This window comes from Pelobates fuscus, chromosome 12, assembly GCF_036172605.1.
Source record: "Pelobates fuscus isolate aPelFus1 chromosome 12, aPelFus1.pri, whole genome shotgun sequence".
In the NCBI taxonomy this organism is placed as follows: domain Eukaryota; kingdom Metazoa; phylum Chordata; class Amphibia; order Anura; family Pelobatidae; genus Pelobates; species Pelobates fuscus.
In genome coordinates, this window is record NC_086328.1 from 83,080,095 (window position 1) to 83,086,094 (window position 6,000).

The 6,000-nt window shown below is 38.8% G+C and overlaps 1 protein-coding gene across 1 annotated transcript in view; it reads right to left on the minus strand.

Moving 5' to 3' along the window:
* Positions 1-5,149, minus strand: part of AHNAK (AHNAK nucleoprotein) — a 53,685-nt gene extending 48,536 nt beyond the window's left edge. Inside the window, exon 1 of the mRNA XM_063438620.1 lies at positions 5,054-5,149. The gene's annotated coding sequence lies outside the window, so the exon portion shown is untranslated. The remainder of the gene's footprint in view (positions 1-5,053) is intronic.
* Between the last annotated feature and the right edge of the window lie 851 nt (positions 5,150-6,000).

Genomic DNA, 6,000 nt, shown 5'->3' on the forward strand with positions numbered 1-6,000 from the left:
CTAGAAATACTGTACCACAACCACTTACTCACAATGTCTAGACAAAAACACATTTAGGGGAACCAAAACTCCTCCTAATCAGGTTTAGGTTATGTTTGGATGTCATTAGATCCTCGACCTCTGCTTTGAATAACTTATTACATTTTATACCTCGCTAGCTCTGATTATTAGAAAATACATACTTGCATTAATATTCTAAAGCAGGCTTCCCCAAACTCCAGCCCTCCAGATGTTGCTGAACTACATTTCCCATGATTCTCAGCCTATTTCATTCATAGAATCATGGGAGTTGCAGTTCAGCAACATCTGGAGGGCCGGAGTATGAGGAAGCCTGTTCTAAAGGCTCAAGAAAAGAAAATCACTTTGTCATTATTTGAGTCATACACCCCTAACACAGTTCATTAAGTTTGAGATAATGTTGTGCGTTATATGCTTAGATACAAAACTATTTATAAAATAGGAGTTACTAATAACTCTTCCCTCTATATTTTAGATATAGTATATCTAAAAAAAAAAATACAATACTCCCCCTTTATTACGCAAATTGCACAAATCAAAATCATGGTTGCAAAAAAAGTAATCTATTTCCACACATTTGTGCAGCTGTGAAAGTCCCTTTTGTGCCACATTATTCATGTATTCATTGTGAGTGTATTATACAGTCTCCAAATTACACACTTACTCAAGTTCAGAACAGAAATTGAAGAACCACACCCTAATTCTCCCCCTTCTTCCTCCTCTGTAGGATTATCTGATTAAGGGATGTAGAAATTACACGTCACTGGGCTCGCTCTCCAGGATGATCGCATTCTGCCTTCATATTAACACTCACATTCCTCGGGAGGCCTTCATCGTTTTCTCAGAATGCTGCAATTGTTTCCATACCAGCCTTGATCTATAAGGGCTGCAGGGCAAATTAACAGGGATTTGGAAACCATAGGCTCCCCGGCTAATGTGGACTATACCGTCACTGCCAAAATGATGGACTGACACTAATGGGATTTTGAAGTCGTCCACAGCTGGATGCAAGGAGATACTCTGATATTGGGCATTATTAGCAGGATTTAGTCTCTAACCTCAGAATTAAAAACAAATTAGATCTGACTAGCAAACATAGGTAAAATAGCCAAGCTGTAAGTATAGGGGAGCTGGAGAATTTTTCGATATGAGCTATTTTAGCCTTAATTTTGCCATTCTGATTTTATTTGTTAAAATGCAGAGTTTAGTTAATAACCCTGTAAGGTTTCAATTACAGATCTGGTGTGGCCTTTTTGGCTTGAAGCCTTTAAAAAATGTTTTGATTCCATACACGAAAACTGGCAAGTCACGTTTAATCTACATAAAAGAGGTATTCTGCAAACCACTCCTTTCTGTGTACCTAAAACCACTCTGCAGAGGATCTTGATTTTTCTATTTAGTTACCAGAGCCCCCTCTGGAAACTATGAATATTTAGCTTTTTTCAAAACATTTTGAAGGCAGGGGATGTTCTTATAAATCTGTCACTCAGTAGGGTTTTATAAGATCCTAGCATTAACAGATCCTCCATGTTAATTCTTATTAAAGTCAATTAAACATTTTGCTACCCATAGCTTTTCAACGTGGATCTTTACCTATCTATTCCTCTGGTCACCATTTGGTGGTGGTTGTGGGCGCTTAAAGCATGCAAACAGTTAATCCTTTGAAGAGTAGAGGTAAATCTGATAATGCATTCAAATAGTTATTTACGGATAAAACTTTGTATATACTCTTTGTGTAGCCCAATATACTCTTATTCGGCAAATAAAGGACTGTTTTGTTAAGGCTCATGTCTCTATACAAAGTATTATATATCATGCTCCATTGGTAGGGTTTACAATAGTTTATTAACTACATAGAAACATAAGATTTGGTTTATAAACAGGCGAGAAATGACCGGTTTATCTAGTGCGTCAATCCCGAAGTTGAAAAGGTCAGAAATGAAGATGTGTTATGGCTACAAACCACCTCTAATGGAAGCCAATCTTAGTACAAATCACACATGCACTTGCCCCTGTGCAATATATTTCCATGTGTTTTCTAGTGTATGGCCGCTAAAGTCATATATCAGAAACCTTGTCAATTTTAGGAGTGCCTTCCACTCCGAAAAAAGAAAAGGGTTGGGTTATTGTGATGTGTGAAAACTTGTCCTGCAGTTCTGTTCTCAATTTCTATTGAAGTTTAAAAGGGGGAGGTAAGAGATCAACTTATCACAGGTAGTAGAAACAAGTCCTGAATTCCTGCACATGAAAGAGATGAGAAGTGATAGCTTTGTTAAGTTGCCCCTCCACCCAGAGCAATCAACATCTTGATAACATTGTCTGATGGCCAGAAGACATTTTAAGTGTCATTGAAGGATTACAATACAATTTAGCAACCACTTGTCAATCAGTTATCATTTTCTATTTACTGTGTTAACTTCGAGGTTCACCTAGGGTTCCTCATCAATTATCTCCAACAAAAACCTTACATTTCAGTAAGGTCTCTATAGGTATTTAAATCATGCGTCTAAATGTCTCAGGTAAGTAGAATAACCTACATAGTAATTACAATTGTAGCCGAGACTTGGAAATATGGAGCACTGGTACTGTATGGCCCATACCATGTGACTAAATCTCCATGTTTATAGGCATTCTGTGAGTTCTTCTCTGGTTTGGAGTGCACATAATTTTGTATATTGCAAACACGTGCTCTGGTGTAGAGTGCTTTCCCTTAGTAAATTCCTGCTGCCCCTCCTCCTAGTTCCCCCTGTGTTCCCCCCCCCCCCCCTCTCTCTGAGCAGGAACCGCTGTTAGTCATTCTGCTCCCAAACCAACATTCCTGAAGGATTCTGGATAGAGGCCAGGACTTCCAGACACACCCAGAGCACAGTAATATACAGAGCAATAATACACAGAGCAGAGCAACACATAACCAGAGAACCTGAGCACGTATGAAGTTATAGGAAAATAACTTATTTGCACCAAAAATATACTCAACACAGTTTGCCATAGTCCCATATGTACCAAGATTCCATAGTACTTGCACTAGGACTAGGTTGAGGATTTCTTTTAGAATGTTGGTGATCTTAACCTTCTATCCATACCAGCATGCCCTACATTAAGTGTCATTTATGACCTTTGTGGGTTTGATTAACAAAACAAAAACCTCCACATTCCATACTGAGACATTTTCCAAACTCCACTTCCAAGATTAAACCAAATCTGGTCTACTCCCAAACATTTCCCTGTGCTGGACAAGGTACATTTCACATTTAAGAAGCTCTACTCAGTTTATCTTCATAAACCAAGCCTTCTTGGGATTTCTTGTCTAGCAGAACAGGTTTACATCTCAAGTTAAATCTCCTCCTGGTCTCTAAACCTGTTACAAAACTAGTTGAGAAATCCTCCAGGCTCAAGTGAAAAACTTCTGAGCTCCTGCAGCTCATATTAGACATTTTGACAAAATAGCCACCACACCCTCATGATCACTGCTCTCCTCTCATTCAGACCCAGAATTTGGTGAGGAAAGTTCTACCAATCAGAAGCAACGTGTGAGCCCCTCCCAGAGCATACACTAAGCTCCACAGAACACTACATTATCTACATTAATAAACTATTATTTTGCACACACTTTCTGAATAATAAACTGCAAATCACAGACAGCAGGAGCACACACACACAAACTTTATATTCCATAATCCGCAATAACAAGCACGTGTAAATACATTAAAACAAATATGTGTACCTATACACATTACTCTTATTATCAAATCTATGCATTGAACTGTTAATGACGCCCAAAGTACAGAGTCTCCTTTAACACAACTGCACACACTCTCTAAATACAATTTCAAGCATTTTATTAACCCCTTCATGACCAACCATGTGACGACGACAACAACAACAACAACAGGTTTAGCTTGTCCTAGCATACGTATACAGAACTTTACTCCACATACATGCAAGCTACTCATGAACATAAAAATCAATTTAACGATTCATTAAAAAATAATAATAATACAAGCCATTCACTAAGAGATCAGATCGAACGTTTACATATAAAATAGTAGATGGTGCATATTGCCATATACTTCAATTCAGTAACACCCCACCCACCCCCAAAATAAATAAGGAAAGAAATAAAGTAAAACTCCAGTAGTGGAGGGTGTGGTGCCCGTAACTCAGACCCCAGTATTGTAATAGCCAGGGAGAATCTTCTCATCTAAACCAAACATCAGCAATAATGCAAAGAGCGAAAGTTGGTACACACACACACACACACACATACACACACAATAGAGGGAGTGAGAGAATGTATACATACAATAGAGTGAAACTGTGTTTACATACAATGCATGGAATACCAATTTACAGAGCAGGATCGCAATATATAATCTTTACACATATACATAATAGAGTGCAAAAATTACTAGACGACGTAGTTGAGGGGGAAATAGATAATTTGCACATACAGTATATATTTATGTCGAATTATATATGGAACGAAGTACAATCAACGAATTCCACAAGGAATAGTCTGCAGACAAGCTAACTATATACACATTAATAAAATACACTGGAAGAAAGTTGTATATACATATCACTCAAGGAATACCTAGCTCACATGATTTTTATGCAAGACAAGTATCAAGTGAAGAGCACACACAGTAGTGGTGTTACAAAATATCTATATATAAACTGGAAGAATTCAGGGATCACATTCTTTCATAAACTTTCCACGAGTGAATATATCAAAGATAATCTACAAACCAAAAATAAAATACCAACGCTGTATATTAAATACAGAATATACTCTTATAACCTCACATATACATAACCAAAGCGCTGCATGACATACATAGAAAGAATATAAAGCCACACCTTTGTACAGCCAGGACAACATGCATGAGTCAGAAACAAAGTTTTTCTTCCAGCCAGAACTAATAAAGACACCTTTGGAAAAACATAACTAAAGTCCAATGCATTCCTACTGCTATTACAGACAGCATACAAGGAGAGTTTAGAGAGAATTCTGAGTTTCACATTAGGTGTTTACCTGTGTGGTCCTATTCTGGCACAGTGGGTGCAGGGAGCCAGCGGGCTCTGTACTGCCTTGTAGAAGCAGAGAGCTAAGTGATTCTCTTCTAACAGGGTTGGGTTGCTATACAGGCAGAATGAGCCCAGCTGGGTGTGTCTGTCTCCCAATCCTGTAGAGGAGGCAGAGCTTGCCCTGCCCAGGGCAAGCAGTATGCTGCCTGTGTATGCACATTCATATCAAGGCTGTGTGTGTACAGACTACGTGTATATCTTGAGCTATGTGTATGTACAGATATACACCATGCCCACCTCAAAGGCTTCTTTCTGTGGGTTTACTCTTAGATGTGTGAGCACATTATTTGCAGGCTTACTATATTTATATCAGGAAGTGTATTACACACATCTATAAAAGCCACATACTTTCATATATACATTAAAAGATAAGTTTGGCTCTCCGCAGTTGCAGTTGTTGTGGTGTGAAGTGGAAATGTGGCTTAGTTATCTGATACATGGCAAAAAAAACAAAACTTTCTGTTTTACTTTATAAAACCTACAAGATAAACATGCACTTTTTTTTAAATAATCACTTAATAATCAATAATAATTTTGTATTTTGCAAACCCCTTCAGGACATGGGGATTAGGTACAGATTATGAGAGTTCTGACAGACCATCTGTCATGAAGGGGTTAAATATATTATTTATACCGATATCGGCGAACTCTTGTGGAGGCCGCAAGCGTCCCTGAGACCTGTCATGGCGCCGCTCTCCGACGCACCGTCCAGATCGTCCAGTGAAGACTCACTATCCAACCTGGACATGATGGCGGAGGCGCGGAATACAAGCAAGCCCACGGCACTAAGCAATCCGCCTGTCACGGAGGACCGGCTAAAAGCCCTCCTGGAAGACCTACGCCGACATATTGCGGCAGACATCAACTCCTTCAAAGAGGAAATACATGGGGTGT